The 16,161-nt window shown below is 47.2% G+C and overlaps 1 protein-coding gene across 1 annotated transcript in view; it reads right to left on the bottom strand.

Moving 5' to 3' along the window:
* Positions 1-15,837, bottom strand: part of HRAS (HRas proto-oncogene, GTPase) — a 49,500-nt gene extending 33,663 nt beyond the window's left edge. The window contains exon 1 of the mRNA XM_026850583.1: positions 15,742-15,837. The gene's annotated coding sequence lies outside the window, so the exon portion shown is untranslated. The remainder of the gene's footprint in view (positions 1-15,741) is intronic.
* Positions 15,838-16,161: the final 324 nt, after the last annotated feature.

Genomic DNA, 16,161 nt, shown 5'->3' with positions numbered 1-16,161 from the left:
TCCACTTCTCCTCAAATCCTCAGTAGGACAAAATTCACCTTGCTTGGAAGAATAAATTCAGAGATTAAGTTTAAACTCTGAATTTTTACAGACTTGACAATACTGCGAGATCTCAAACATGACCACATGCTTTCACAGGAGCCTGGAAGGGAGACAAGTCACCAGTGGTGAGATTTTGGAAAGGGATGATGTGCTGCTAAAGCCTCACTGCTTCATCTGACAGCAGCAGAGCTCACCAGTGATGTTTCTCAGGGCTCCTAAGGCACACACTGCAGTTTCTCACTCTTGGACATCATTCACACCTAACTGTATTTAAACTGCCACTTGATTTCCCCATTAAAATCCTCTTCTCCCTGAGGACCACGTGCATCCCTACAATGAACCTTTAAGGCCACAGCATGATGTAGTGGGTATAGTTGCTACACTGCTCTGATTGTTCCCACACAGGAACTTCCAACTGAAAAAATAAATTTAAAAAAAAAAAATAATCCAATGTTTGCAAAAAGCTTTTTAAAAACAGAAAAAGCCCATGGAAAACCACCAGCTTGCATGTCAAACCAGCCAACTTTAACCTGAAACACTACTTAAGCAGAAAGAGATGCTGCGGGGTTTTGTAGAGAGTAAGTATATTAACACAAGAGGAAAATTCATACTCGAACAGCAAAGAAAGCATTGAGCTCTGAAAGCCAGAATTTGTCAGCTTACCCTCACATCCATCTTTAAAAGCTTGGGGTAAAGGTCATCTAAATTAATTCCATCCACCAGAAGTTGATCAGGGTCTAGAATCTACACTCGAACCCCTACTAAATCACAAATATTTCATCACCTCATAACAATTTTTGCCTTTCACCTGCACACCTAAGATAGGGTGTAAGACCTGCACTGAAGAAAAGTGTATCTGAAGCTAGTATTTCTTATCCAGAGATCCACCACAAAGCTCTTCCATGTGGTGGTTGCCATTCCACAGGCTTCACTTGCCTTTACTTCCATGTATTTTTGATCAAAGTCAGGACATACTATCTCAACTCAAACAGGAAATCTGACTTAGATAACAGTCAGACCCCTAATCAGATATGAAAATTCATGAAGTTTGCTTTTTTGGTCCCCTAAGAGATTTCCCCATGGCTGCAATTTCTGAAGACAACACTAATGATTGGCCAAGATCACTGTGAAACACATAGCTAATGGCCCAGGTTAAGTTTTATAGGATGACAACCCTTCCACCATTCCACCACACTTTAAGCAAGTGTTTCTTTTATTCTACAACACCAAAGGAATCCTACTCTTGAAGAGCACAAAAAAAAAAAAAAGGGAATACACTCTGGAAAACACAGTGACCCACAGACTTCATGAGGTTTACTCCAAGTTTTGCCGCTGTACCTAAAGATGAAGCGTGCTCTCCAGGTCTAAACTAGACACTTTTTTTTTGAACCTGTATTAAAATAGAGGGGATTTACCCTCTTAAAAGGAACCAATTTTCATGCAGTAGCTCAGGAAAGAACGTGCATGAATATCTGTGAGCTGTGCTGGTGCCTGGCAGAGCTGTGACGAGCACAATTCATACAGCCCTCTTGAGATAACAGTGCCTTAGCTGAACGAGGCAGAGAAAAAAAATATTTATTTGAAGTGCTCCAGGTTCGGATTCCTTCGACAACATCCCATAGCATGAACTTTGGTACTCTTGCACGATCTGGACAATAGGAAGAAGTGAGGCAGGTCGAGCACCTGCCAGCTGCGCCGAGCAAGTGTGGGAAGGCAGCAGGGCAGGAGGGCAGTGCGTTCGGCTGGGCTGGCACCTGCTGCCACCAGAGCCAGCTCGCAGGCTGGGTACCCACAGCACTGCATACTGTCTGGGCCTTGCCTGCAGCACCCAGAACGCCACAGGACAAAAGCTCCCACAGCCTCTCCGAAGCTGAATTTGCAGCAACAAGTTGTTTCTTAAGGGAAAAAAAAAAAACCACAAAATGCTCCTTTCAAAGTAGCCAGCTGGGGAGGAACAGCAGCAGCAGCAGGAGAAAAAGAAAAACCCACATACCTAACACCACTTCCCCTTCTTTCTCTCACACAGAGCTGAGAAGCTTGTATTAATTGCAAGCTTATATTAATTGCAAAGCATGAGAATCTGAACAAATACCCTCCTTGGGCAATCAGGGCCAACCCCAGGAAAATATTTGCATCTATGGGATGCACCAGTTGTGCAACCAGCAAAATAGCAAGCCAGATAAGGCAGGGACCTTTCACTAGGCTCTACAGAGACATGCTCGCAAACTCCACGATGCTGACTCAGGCTAAGACAAGTTGCTTTAATTTTCTCTCCTTCACTCTAGCCTTCACAGGGGAAATAATAGCAGCCAACTTCACATCCAGTTTGAAACCACTAGACAGTATTTGAATCTGAAACCGAAGCAGCCTTTGGCGGAGTGCAGGAGGGTACCGGGGTTCTCTGCAATGGGTGTCACCTTTCTACCCTAAAGATAAAATCTGAAGGAAGTTCTTGATGCAACAAGGTTAGCTCTGCCCTGGACACAATACGCAACTTTATCATATTACATGATTTCCCACGCCTAAGGCTTGATACAGCCTTGCCTGCCTAGATTTAGTTACACAAATATGTTATTAGGGAATTAGGGAAATTAGTTAGGAAGGTCATATAGTTACAAAACCTTCATGAAAGAGACTGATGGATCCTGGTTTCTTCCACCAGCTTTCAAAGACCCATACACGTGCCTGTTCAACCAGGAGAGCAAATGCTGCTGCACATCTCCCAGAGACCTATGAACCACCTCCTGTTGACAAGGCAGTGAGTGCACCGTCAGTGACAAAAACTGACAAGTAAAAAGCATTGTTTAGCCAAAGCACATCCAACCATCAGCAGGCTGATGGCAGCAAAAAGCCAGTACTAGCACAATACTGCTCCTGCCATAGGGCTCAGGGTTCTGCACATGAATAAGAGCGCAGCAAGACACTGTAGGACTGCAGGTACCACGCAAACCAAAACCCTGCATTAACATCTCTCCCTTTACGACTTGTGTTTGCCACGTGGAAGGAGTAACAGAAGGAATTACCTTAGGTGAGCAGGCAAAAGGGGCAGGCACACGCTTGCTGTTTGGTACCATTGACGATACACTTGTTGACCAGGCGAGAGGCTAAAAGCAACAGAAACGCCGAGAAGCTACAAGGACCTGATGCTGTGCCAGATGCCTCTGCTGGGATGCTCTTCAAGCACAGACCCTATTTATCCTACCAAAGTTCTGAGGGGAAGGACAACAAGGAAAGTATCAGAGCAAAACATATGCTGTGGGTCTTAATTACAAGGCCCTGATACACCTTTCTTCCCAACCTAAAAGCCTTCTGAAGGTTTTCATACCCTCTCCCTTGCCCTCTCTGTCCCCCAGAACTGCAAGTCCCTCCCTGATGGACACAAGGAGATAGGGAAAGAGAGCAAGGAGAGATCACACGCATTGTGAAGTGAGGAAAATACATAATATAATGGAATACAAGATCTTTTTTTGCCCTTTTCTGTGAAATGGTGGGTCAGCCAGAAGTTTTCCCCCTAATAAATTCTCTGCTATTGCAAAGTTTGAAGCAACCATAGTGCACACAGTAGACTTCCAGAGCCAACCACCATTTTATGGGTGTCTGAACTGATGGAAATTGTAGCATGAGTTTCAATAACAAACAAAAATTGGGGTACAAAACTGACTCTGGCTTTCTTCAGGGTCCTAGGATTTAATGCTGACTACACAGGCACGAGACAGAGGGTGAAGAGTCTCCCACTGCACCCTTCTCTGCCAAACAGGCTTGCAACCAGCTGCTGCACAGGGACTCAAAGGCTGAGTTCAAGCTCTGCAGGCTCTTGCTGCAGACAGGTTTTTCACTCCCAAAATGCCCGGTGCATCACATTTCTGCCACCGGGCTAATTCCTCCCCAGCAAAAGGCATGATGGAACAAGTGCTCCCAATCAAAGGGGAAAGTCAAGAAAATCCTCCTGAGGCTTCCCAGGCTTTATTCCTTCCAGTCAGCTCAGCTTTGTTTTTCCAGTTCTGTCAAGAACAGCTCTGGGTCTCCTCCAACCTGCTCCCTCCAGACCATGCCAGGGTCTTGAAAGCAACTGCAAAGGTTCAGCTCAAGTGGGATACAAAACTACAGAAACTGTCTCCATCACCGCCAAAGCTCATTATGGCATTTAATAGCACTTTAGTGTTAGGGAAAAGCTCTTCTTTCCCCTGACAGAAAGGGTTTTACCCGCCAAGCCTGGAACACCCAGACGTGCAGACCTTGCAGAGACACCGCAAGGTGAAGTCCCCATACCCTTGTTTCAACTCCAAATTTAGGTCTCATGTCTTTCCCCACTGCAATACAACAGGAGTCTGTTTGGGCACACACACAAGGTCAGGAGCTCCTGGGAAGTACCTGAGTAACCCCTGACCTACACTAGCACCTGCCTGACCTCAGTATGAATGGATGAAACAGGAACAAAACCATCCCACTCCTACCTATGCTTTCTGCCTTCACTTTGTTAAAACACCTCTTGGTCCAGAGCTGGGACAGGCTTGCAGCTCTAGCCTAGCATCTTTGCTGGAAGCATCTCCAAGAGGTGTTTAACTCTGTCTTCTAGTCGCTGTCTGGATGGCGTCCCTCCAGCTTCTGGTCAGCAAGGAGCCAAAATGATGGGTATCTTCTGGAGCATAGGAAGAGGCATAGGTTTACCAAATGAGACAGTACACAGCTAAGACAAAGACAGACCACATTCAACACTCTCTTGCTCTCTTTGTGTTACCCCAATCTGTTCAACATAGCTAGTCAAGGTGGGATTTGTCTCACCTACAACACAAACATCTCCATGAGAGCCCATCACCCAGAGCCTCTTGATCATCAATGAGATGAGACAGGCACAATCTGCCTGACCTGTTTCAGATATCTATCTGCATTAGGATGAGATGAAAGTGCTCATTTCCTCTGCTGTCTATACAGGGGGGCTGAGGTTGAGCAACTGGGATGTTATATGGCAACATCTGGACAGGTGAATTGCATCTCAACATTCCCCATCTTGCACTTAGCTCATAAAGCTTTTCAGAGGGACTATCACATACTGCACCTAACATGAAAGCACTTCCAGTCCTCAAGGCCCAAAAGTAATGCTACACTTCAAGTAGCAGATGAGAGACACATGCCCTGAAGTATCTACAACCAAGAAAACTTCACAGTATTTTCCCTGTAATAATATTCCACGTGGATCCAAGTCATTTCGGGGGCTGGCTGAAGAGAAGGCAGAGCTGAAGATCTCGACCTACCTCTGTATCAGCAGAACAAAGGGAAATGTCCCAGGCACCAAACGCTTTGCAGCATGAGAACACACTGCCCAGAGAGCCTGTAAGGCTCACTTCATGCCCACCAAGAGATGCACCAGGACAGGCAGGGAGGGATGCACGCGCGCAGCAGGACTGGGGCAAGGACACGGGAGAGGAAAGGATAGAGCACCCAGACTGCACATTTCTTCTAGTGGGGAGACTTGGGATTTACAGACCAACCTTGAGAATTCTTCTCTTTTTCATGTCTTCTGATATACAATCCTTTGGGGCAGGCAATGCTGGAGCTTGATGCAGACAAATGCAAAATAATGAGTCTAGGGGCAGGAAGCCAAAACAGACAGCACACATTAAATGGAGCTGTCGTGCTGCTAGGCTGGCCAGGGGAGAGATTGAGGAATTATTCTAAGATTTGTGAAGCCATCAGCCCCTGTGCTACAGAAAATAAGAAAATTAAGCTCAGACAGGGATTGCAGTCAGAATAATTTCCCTGACAACAGGATGAGTGAGGAATGAGTTGCTATAAAGGGCCCTCAAATCAAAGAGGGAAAAAAGAAAAAGCATGGAAGAGACTGCATGACATTTACCCACAGTGGGACTAACTGAAAGGTTCAGAAGAAAACAAGAAGTTCAAATTAGCTCCCTGAAAGGGTGACTTACTGGTGGCAGAGCTTTTTCCTCCATCCAAGCTTACAATTGTCACCAAGTTTGCAAGCTCCTGCCTCAGATTTCAAATGTTATCTCTTTGCATCCTAATCCCAACAGGTACTGGCTCCCATTGCCCCCACAGAGCAAGCCACGTTGAGAAAGTGTGACTGGTGGTTGTCCACCTCCACACACTGGCTGCCAGTCACATCCCAGTTCCATAGCACAAGCTGTTTGATTATTTTTATCTGTTTTGGTGGGTGGGTGGGGGGTTTTGAGTGGGTTTTGGGTTTTTTTCCTTTTTCTCTTTCCATGGGATTTATTCTGAAGTCGCTCTAAACTGTGGATTGAATAGATGCAGACTTTGAAATAAAAGAGATGAAAATCTGAACTGACCTGACACCACCTGCTAGCTCATGGTCAGGGCAGTCAACATAGTTCAAACAACTTCAGCGGAATTTGAACAAGACCCATAACTCTGTTGCAATGCAATTGCAGGGCTTGCCAAAATCCAGGTACTTAGGAGTACGCTCTGAAAAAGCCCAGCAAGCCCAGCCCTCTGCTAGGCACTCAGCTTCCCACCTCTTCACAAGGAGCACACCAGACAACACTCTTCTTGAGGACCCTAAACAGGACTACAGAAGCAACTCCATACCTCTTTCTTTTCAAATTGTACATTTTCCTCTAAAATTTGGGCAGGCTTTCAAGAGCGTCCTGCAATTACCTTGTTGGACTAGATGATCTTCAAGGTCCTTTCCAACCTAGCTGATTCTGTGATTGCAAGCCAGCTGTTACACAGCTCAATCGGCACCCATGGATTGGTGACAACAATAGCCAGCTAGCTGCTCTGAACCTTCAGAAGTCCCCAACCAGGGACTAGAAGGTACAGAGACCTGTACCTTACATGCTGCAATCCTCCACCATTCGTTCTGCATCTAAAGCTGGCTGGTACCAGAAGGACTTCCCTACCTGCTGCCATAGCAAGGACATGTGCAAGGCAACAACTGCCCTCTTTAGAAGATGTGAACAGGCTACAGCTCCATCAGAGTCAAAGGAAGAAGAAAAGGAACCTAAATGTCAGGAATTATACTTCTGCATGGGCATCTTCCATCAGCAGTTTCATCTGAACAGCCTCCCCTTACCTGCCTCCCATTCTGAATGGGTTAATCATCCACTCCACAGTTGCTCTGAATTACCCCAGAAGTGAGTGTATTTCAGCAACAAATTAAACTGTCACAATACATTCCTTTTTACACTGTTTTTAAAAATATGTGAGCCTTGGCTGCCAGAGAATTGTTTTGGAAAGATTAGATTAGGTGCCTTGGAAAGTGCTTTGAGAAAAAGTAAAGGGTTTTTTCACTTCTTGAGGAAATCTCCCTTCCCCCACCCCCACCCCCTCCAGAGGAAGTTTTTTTTATCCTCAAAGATTTGGTCAATTAACTACATCTTGGGGTTTAGGTCTTTCTACAAAAAGTGCCTCAGCACAGGTGACCAAAAGGGAGATGGCTTTGTAATCATCTACCGCCAACACAAATCACGATCCCAAATCCCTCTGTTTTTTAAATCAATCCCCATTCAGAAGGCTACAACATCTCTTCAACTGCTCAAATTTTCTTACTGTTTTTCCAACCCACAACAAGCCAAGACACTCAGATTTACTATAGGATATCTATCCATTTCTGCAGACAAAAGCCTCACACCCCAGAAGACTTACACAGAAAAGACTACTATTCCAGCCCTCCACTCACATCACTTTTAAGATCGGATACCTAAAATATATATGTATATATGTAAAACAGACAAGAAAACCTTGCTTGAAATGATAAAAGCAAACAAAAATCCCACCTTCTCAGGGCCCACTGTGGTGGGGAAGCACTTCACTCATGAGAAAATCACATTAGCAACATGTCAACAGTTGGGTGCTGAATCTTTTGACACTCCTCAGTTACCAAAGGAAGGGGGAAGCTGATCTCGCAGTCAAAGTATCAGACTAGGACAATTTCTGTTCTCAACTCCTCTCCAGTCTCCTCTTGTTAATGTGGATTTCCGTTCCTCAGTTCCCCAGCTCTAAACCGAAGGTCATAACAACACCTCTCCTCTCCCTGTCCAGTGTCTGTCCTGGCTCTGGGGTAGGGACGCATTAGCCAGGAGCAGTAAGAGCGATCACATCTACCAGCAAAATGCTAGGAAGGACCAAGAAAAAATTCATGGGTTAACTCACTTTCCACAACCAGAACTTGGTACTTGGAGTACAGTTTTTTTACTTTCTAGCACATAGGAGCTGCAGCCAGGCCTGGACACTTCATAGGCTGGGAGAGACTGGCTGCTTGGGACATACCCCATTGAAGAAGAGGAACAGCAAAGGTTTAAACTGATGTGGAAGAATTATTCCCTCTCAACTCTACAGATTAATGCAATCATCATGGAAGGAATGTGGAGCCGAGGACATCAGTCTGGCCCCTGATAATCAGGTGCCATATTTGTGGGGATCAGATGACTAATTAAATGTTATTCAGGGTCTGACAGGCCTAGCTTTCCTCCTTGCAGGACAACTGCCCAAATTCTTGCCTGGGATGGCAGATAGGAAGTGATATCAAAAAGAAAACCATGACAGTAGTTGCTGCAATCAGTCAAGAAAGGTCATTTTCCTCCTATTTGTATCCTCCTTATGCCCGTTACAAAAATAGGGAGAAAACTTCTCTTGCCCCACTGAGGCACTGCCTTGTTAGACCCACACTGAAGGGCTGCTGAAACAGTCTATAGCCCCATGGCAGGAGGACTGAGGTGGGCTTATGCTGATACTCTGCCTAGCATCAGCCCTGATGTTTGTGGTGGGGTGGGTAGCAAACCAGTCTCTTGGAGGCCAAAGTTAAGATGCAGTGGTATGCCCACAAAAAGCACTTTGCTGCAGCTCTAAACCACTGTCAGTAGTTTAAAAAACTTGTGTGCTCCAAAGCACCCTCCACCCTCAGCCGCCTATCTCAAGACAGCACGGTCAGCAGGGAAACAGCCACATCTACAGGGCACTCAGCTGGTGGACCTCCGAGTCCTACGTCAATGGATTGTCACTATCGCTGCATCTGCTCAACAGCCCCTACACACATCACCACCTGCACATCAAATCCAGGCTGGGCTCTACACAGCCCTACCTCCCTGTGCAGTCTACAGTTCAGTCTTCTTCCTTTCCTTGAGTGTTGGTCAGTGCTACCAGAGTTTGTGGACTGACTTCAGTCTCTGAATGACCAACTGAGATACAGAAAAGGACAGTGTTTTCAGAAAACAATGCTTTTAACAGTTGAAAACATCTCTCATTAGGTGTCTGACATCTTTAGCCACAGATCCTTCAATACTGGGTGTATTGCAGGCACAGAAAAACAGAAGTGATCTAGCACTAAACATGTCTGTGTCAACTTTGCCAGCCACTCTCAGAAATATGTCCTGACGTTGCCTCTGCAGTGGCTTTCTGGGATGAATACTGTGGCTTTCATCCCTTCTGCACAAGGAACCTAGGTACAATAGTACCAACTGTTCTGGATGCATCTTGCACAGGGATCAGCCAAGAGATTTCCACCCTCATCTGTCCACCTCCCTTGCTCTGCCACAGGCCCTGTGACACCCTGCACATGCACCTCTGACTACAAGCCAGATCAGCATGCAGCCTCCTTGCTTCTGTGGAAAAGCAGGAGCAGAAGCACTTCTTGAGATCTAGGTCTGATTTCCTCACATCACTGTTTCCCACCTTCACCATGGTCGTGGTGGTCATTTCTTCCCAGGACACGTGTGTTCTGAGAATTAATACCTTGATGTCTGGAAATTCATGGGGGCCACAGCTATTAACTGCAACTGAGTAGAGCAGGAGGGAGGATGTTCATATGCACTCCTAGGAAGAGAGCGCAGATCTGACCCTCACAGACTCGAGAACAAGTCACAGCCACCATGTCCCCCAGCAGAACAATGAAGCAGAAAGCGGAGCAGGGATTTGCGTGTAGTTCCTCATCCATCAGCAGCTACACTGACTGCCAGATGGGAGCTCACCCCACCAACCAGCACAGCCATGTCCTCCCTAGCCCCCCAGCACTTATCCTCATACTCCCTCCCACATCAGTGGAGCAAGGAGCCAGCGCACGTCTGTCAAAGCAGGTCAGGGAGCAGACCACTTGCCCAAGGCTGCCTACATGGAAAGTGGGACAAGCCCTCCAGAAAAAGCTGGCTGGCCTCATACAATATCACACAGATCAGGAAAAGGCCAGGGGAGACAAGATCAGGAGAAACTTTGCATGACCAAGGTTATATTGTAAGGTTATCTATTCAGCCTCCACACACAAGCAGGGGAGGCAAGGGGCGTGCACACACACTCACACAGGCAGGACCTACCTCCCGCTTCCACCAGTGTTTGCTGGGTCTGCACACTACAACGGAGAGAGTCGTGGTATTCACAGCCAAATGCAGCGAGACCCAAAACGAGCCACTGCATCAACAGAGACAGATCCAAGCAGAGACAGTGGAGTAGCACATATACAAGCTGGGGTCTGTCCCATATTTACCTCCAAGAAACAGTAATGTTTTATTTATCATATTCAACTACTGTTTTATCTATTTATCATACCAAGCAAAGCCTGGTTTCTCATGCCCAGCCTTCTCCTTTTCTGGGAGTGAATTCCAGTCCTCCATGTAACACCAGGCTCCCCTGACATCTCATTCTTGCTCCAGCAAAGCTAGATGCAGGGAAGGAGCATGGATGCTATGGTCACTACAGAAATACAAGGGCTAGATCCACACCAGGAGAACTGCTCTGGCTGCTGCATTGGCTAACTGGGTTGAAATGCATCATTTTCAGACTCCAATTTCATACATTCAAGTTTACTCTATACACATGGTTTGGAGCAAGCTGAACAGAGCTGGATGCAAGCCACAGAACTGCTGAAGACAGCATGGAGCGTCAGAGCAGACTCAACACTGATACTGGAGCAAGCCTACACGACAGCAGCCTGTTACCCCAACAAACCGCTGATGAACAGAGCTCACTTCTCAGCAAGCCTATGAACAAGATCCTGACTTGCCTGGGGCAGAAGCACTTGCTAGACAAACTCTCCTTTGCAGATTTTTCACCAGTCTGCTTTTCTCAGAGGAGATGATCCTGTGTGCTCCCGCTGCTGGCTGGCCATACTCCAATTCAGCCCAGACCAGCAGGATAAGGCAGTGCTCCACCTTGCAAAACGGCAGCTTCCACAATGCCTTTTTCCACTGATCTTCTGCTTCTCTTCCTGCAGAGCCTTACCCAGTGAGAACAGGGCAGCCTGGAGAAGACCCCACTGTGCACACCTGCATCCCATCCTGCATTTCGCTCCAACTCCCTGGCTTTCTAGATCTCGCTCCTCTCCTTCTCCCAGTAAGAGGACAATATCCTCCTCACTTCACAGGCCACAGCTTCTCCCTCATGTCTGGTGTTCTCCCAAGGATGCTAAACAAGCAGGGATGTACAGGCATCTTCCCAGAGACACTGCAGCAATGTCTCTTTTTTTGTACTCATCAAGTTATTGCTCCCACACACACGCATCTAAACTCAGCTCCACCAGCTCTTGAATTTAACTTGCATATGAGCAGTCTGATCTGTAAAGGATTTAGCTACGCAAAAGGAAAAATCCACTTATGGTTTGGCCCACAGCACTGTGTTATGCAATTACCTGGGCTGCCGCTGCCTCTGCGTTATCAGCGTGCCCCTCACTCAGGACATCTTACCCTTTTAGCAGATAGGCTGGGTATCTGCTGTGTTGGTATCACTCCTGAAGAAGAGAGCCCAGTGAGATAAGGCAACCAGCTCAGCAGAGACAGAGAGGGTGTCAGGACTCCTGGATTCACAATCCTGCACTTTAACCACACAGACACTCTTCAGTACAGAGATGAGCTGTTCCAAGAGCCCTCGTTGCCATCAGATGGGCACCTCAGGCAGGTCGCGCATTAGGACATGGAGCACAGAAAGACTATTCCCTCTGTAAGCATTCAGGTCATTTTGTGTCACCCACAGTAAGCTGTAAAACCATATTCCAGCAGCAAGAAGTTGATAATGAAGTTCTGTTTTTACTGAACCAGTCATTAAACAGTGCTGGTCTCACATTATAGAGAGACCAAGAAATAGGTGGCAACACACAGAATAAAACTTACCATCTTGAAGCATTTTTCTCTGCATATCTGTAATTATAAACCAAACATCAGCTTCCCTCTCTCCCTGCAGTAAATAATTAACTGAAAAAGAATATTCCTCTTGGCCCCATCCTCCCCAATCAATTTTGCTTCGCAACAACGTGCTGCCTGGATTGCTTGCTGTGTCAGTGCACCCGAGTGTTATCCAGAACATTTCACAAGACATAGAGGAGCCATGTAACTGTTAACTTCAGTACAGCAGAGACCTTTCCTTACGGGTATGAGAAGGCACCATCACGTAACTCCTGGTACTTAAAGCAGACAGCTATGACATACACAGCTTAGCTCATTCACTGCAGCAACATCACTGCAACCATCAGCGGAGGCGAATCACGCACTCGGAGCACTCCCATCATACTTCTCTCGGCTGCCTGAGCTTTATTGCCGAGGCATAGCAGATTTCCTCCCCCAAAATACAAAGTTTTCTATTCCTTTCTTTGTTTTTGAGAATATCTCCCACACACATTTCATGCGGGGGGGGGGGGGGGGGGGGGGGAGCCTTCTCCATAACAGCACTCTCATTTTTAAGAGACCTTACTCTTTTAATACTAGATCTAAGTTGAACGTTGTGACTGCTCAGTCATGCACAATAACCTGTTCACCTCTTGCTACTTACCCTCATCAACCTGACACCCATACAGGCTCTGAAAGTAATAGGTAAGCCAGAAAACCTTCAGAGTACTCATTCCTTTTGCCCTGCTGAAAGATACTCCTGGAGGTAACCCCAGCGGAGAGGAAGGACAATGCCAGGAGCAAAGCAGGGCTGCCTGACGGTGAGGCTGGGCTTGGCCAGGCAGCTGATGGAACCAGGTCGCATACAGCTACACAATCAGTGAACAACACAAGATCTGCCACTTGATCCTAGTTGTTTTCTTAGGATACAAAGTCAAATTCAATTTAAAAGAAGGCATAAGGAGAGCACAAGCAAAATGAGAGTTCCAGAATTGCTGGAACACCCTTGTGCAGCAGCCAGAAAACCCAGGGAGAGGTAGAGAAGCATTACCACCCAGCAAACACCTTCATACTCACACGCAGTTCGGGTTTAGTCTTACATTTTAAGGAATTAAATGCATGCCAGGTTTAGTTGAGCTGGCTATGAAGCATTCAATAAAAGTCTCCACCAGAAAGGTGAAGAAAAAAAGAAAATTGGCTAATTTAAACTCAAAAAGCATGGAAAGAGAGGTTGAAGAAAGAGGCAGAAGAAAGAATGACAGGAAAAGCATGACACAAAAGAGATACAGAATGATGAAGGGAAAGGAAAAATTAAATTAAACAGATACTGAGTGCAGTTCAGGAAAAGATAAGCCATGAAAAAGTGGAATGAAAACTGGAAAGGAAAGATAAGAGAAAGAGGAACGTGCCACAGCATAGCAGTTGAACAGCAAATGGCAAATAGATCATTTGTTTAATCTCATCCGTATTTGTAAAATAATTTATTTGATTAATACTCTTTTGTGGTCTTCAACCAGCTATGAAGCTGATCTAATATCATTTCATAAATCTATTATTAGATTAATACAGGTAAAATTCAAATATTCAACATTTTTATCTGCTGCTTAATAAGGTCCAGTTTTAAGTTTACACTTCAAAAATACTAAAATAGAAAGATGATAATGAGCTACAATTAGATAAAGAGTGCTCAGGGCACAATAGTTTTGTTTTTCCTAGACCAGCAAAAAAGACAGTAGCATAACATATCTCAAAAGACAGGAGACGGAGACATTTCTACCTCTTCCCTTCATCACCTTCCCACAAGAAACCCCTCTCTACAGGCTGTACTTTCTGACTTGCGTTTTATTTTGTTGACTATTTCCCCCATATTCAACTTTTTTACTCTGTAAAGCTTCCTTACACCAAGAAAACCTGGGGAGATCCAAGGGCAGCCCAGCAAGAAGGTAAATTTGGGGTGCACCAGGAGCAGGAGGGGCAGTGGTGGGTGCCATCTCCAGCCTGGAAGCAAACATTTACATCTGCAGGAGAAGCAAAGCTCAGCTCAAAGGGAAGGGAAGTTCAGTGAAAGATGGCCACGTGGACAAGGATGCCTCAGGTTCTCTACAAGCTCACAGGGTAAAGCTTCTCAAGTACCAGCAGCTTTTTCCAAGCCTCCCCAAGAGAGCTGGGGAGGAGGGCGAAGCAATCAGCAATTTTTCAGCCTTTTTTTTCCCCTCTCTGGCCCAACACGATAGCAAGGGAGTCCCCTCGAGTCCTCAGACCACAGGGTGAAAGCCTGCAAGGCAGGCCACCTGCACAGGTCTGTCAGGGAGCCCCGTGAAGCGGCATCGGACTCGATGAGGGAACTGTGGCCATCACCTTCTAGACCGATGCCAGAGAAGGCCCGAGGTTACCCCCACTGCTGCTGTACCTTCACCACTGACAGCCACCGAGAGCCAAACTCACCGCAGAAGAGAACCACACCAAGGGTAACTCCTTGGGGCCAGAAAAGTGTCCCTCAGGTCATAAGTCCTATTTAAATATTACAGCAATATCCCAAACTGAGATAATTATTGTTAATTACAAGATCATTTTTATGTAAACAGAGGGTATTACCATGCATACTTCATGCCTTTTTAATTAAAAGAAATGAGATTCACTGAGACTAAAAAAAAAACGACACGCTGACAAGCTCCCACCCCAAAGCAGACTCTTCTGTAGTGATAATGTCCGTCAGCCTCCAGACCCACATAGGAGACCAAAGAGCAAAATCAATCAGCATTGGCCTCCCCGGTGCTGAAATGAAGCAGTTGGCACATTATTAATCACACAGGGAGAAGGTTTGGTGATGAGAAAGAAAGGACCAGACACACAGAGGGGGAACGCACATGGATTCAAAGTCATGGCAGCGTTATGAACACTTGGGAAGAATCACACAAATTACCAGCTGGAGAATCAAAACACTTTGGAGCTCTACAAGGATAAACGCATCAGCAATTCTGACCAGGAGAAATCAGCATCCACCATACAACTCTCCAACAACTCTTTTGGTGAACCCCCACAAAACCTCACGTGCTTTTCTCTGTTCAAAACCAGTTCCTGCTCCAACCCACGCAACCCACCTGTGCCAACCAGACCGGGGTACATCACCACATCACCGGGGGGCTGCACCCTCCCGCCTCTCAGAGACCTGCCCAGGACCAACCCTGCACAGCACAGGCTAAAGAGACATGACTTAGGTCATTGAACTAGTCAACACCTCGGCTTGGGTCAAGGATTGACTTAGGTCACCATTCCTAGCGCACCATCCTCCTGCTTCCAGCTAAGCATTTCTCCAGAGTTTGCCAGTCCTCTCTGATTCCCCATCAGCTCTTTTGTCTCCGGGCACGTTCCACTGCTTGAGGTAATTAAAATGCATCCTCAAGCAGGAACCGTATGGGCCGAAGCGAGCCACCAGATGCACCCGCTCCCACTTGGGGTGAAGGGGTCGCACCCCCAGACCCCGCGACAGCCTCGCAGGGCGCGAGCAGCCTCCGCACGCCGCAGAGCCCCGGTGGCGGGTGTCCCCGGGAGGAAGGGAGGTGCCGCCAGCTCTGCAGAGCCGCACGCACGCAGAAACGGGGGACCTCGCTCGCTGCCTCCCCAATGCACGTACCTGCACCTCCGCCACCTGCGCGCCCCCTCTGCGCCTCAGCCCCGGCCTGGCACTGCCCTGAGGCCCGTCTCTCCTGGGGGGGGGACGGAGACCAGCGGGCACCTGCTGTGGCAAAGGGTGGGGGTGTCCAGAGCATCACGGGGGTGGTGGTGTGGGGCACGCAAGGGGACAAGGAAAGGCGGGTGCAGGGGGCTGCAAACTGAGGGTGCAAGGAAGAGGAGGGAGAGGGGGCGGAGAGGGCTGCGGCTTGGGGACGCGGAGGGGAGCGGGATGGTAAGGGGGGAAGGAGAGGGGCTGCGGCTTAGAGGGGGAAAAGGGCCAGAGGAGCGCAAAGGGGGTGCAGGAGGAGGAGAGCGGGATAGAGGGAAAAGGGAGCACAGCAGCGACAGAGAGAAAATGGGTGCAGAGGCTCGGGGGTAC

The sequence above is a fragment of the Athene cunicularia genome, assembly GCF_003259725.1.
Source record: "Athene cunicularia isolate RWA chromosome 5 unlocalized genomic scaffold, athCun1 chr5_part2, whole genome shotgun sequence".
Lineage (NCBI taxonomy): Eukaryota > Metazoa > Chordata > Aves > Strigiformes > Strigidae > Athene > Athene cunicularia.
The sequence above is the reverse complement of the archived record's forward strand: the minus strand, read 5'-3'. Positions and strand labels throughout refer to the sequence as shown.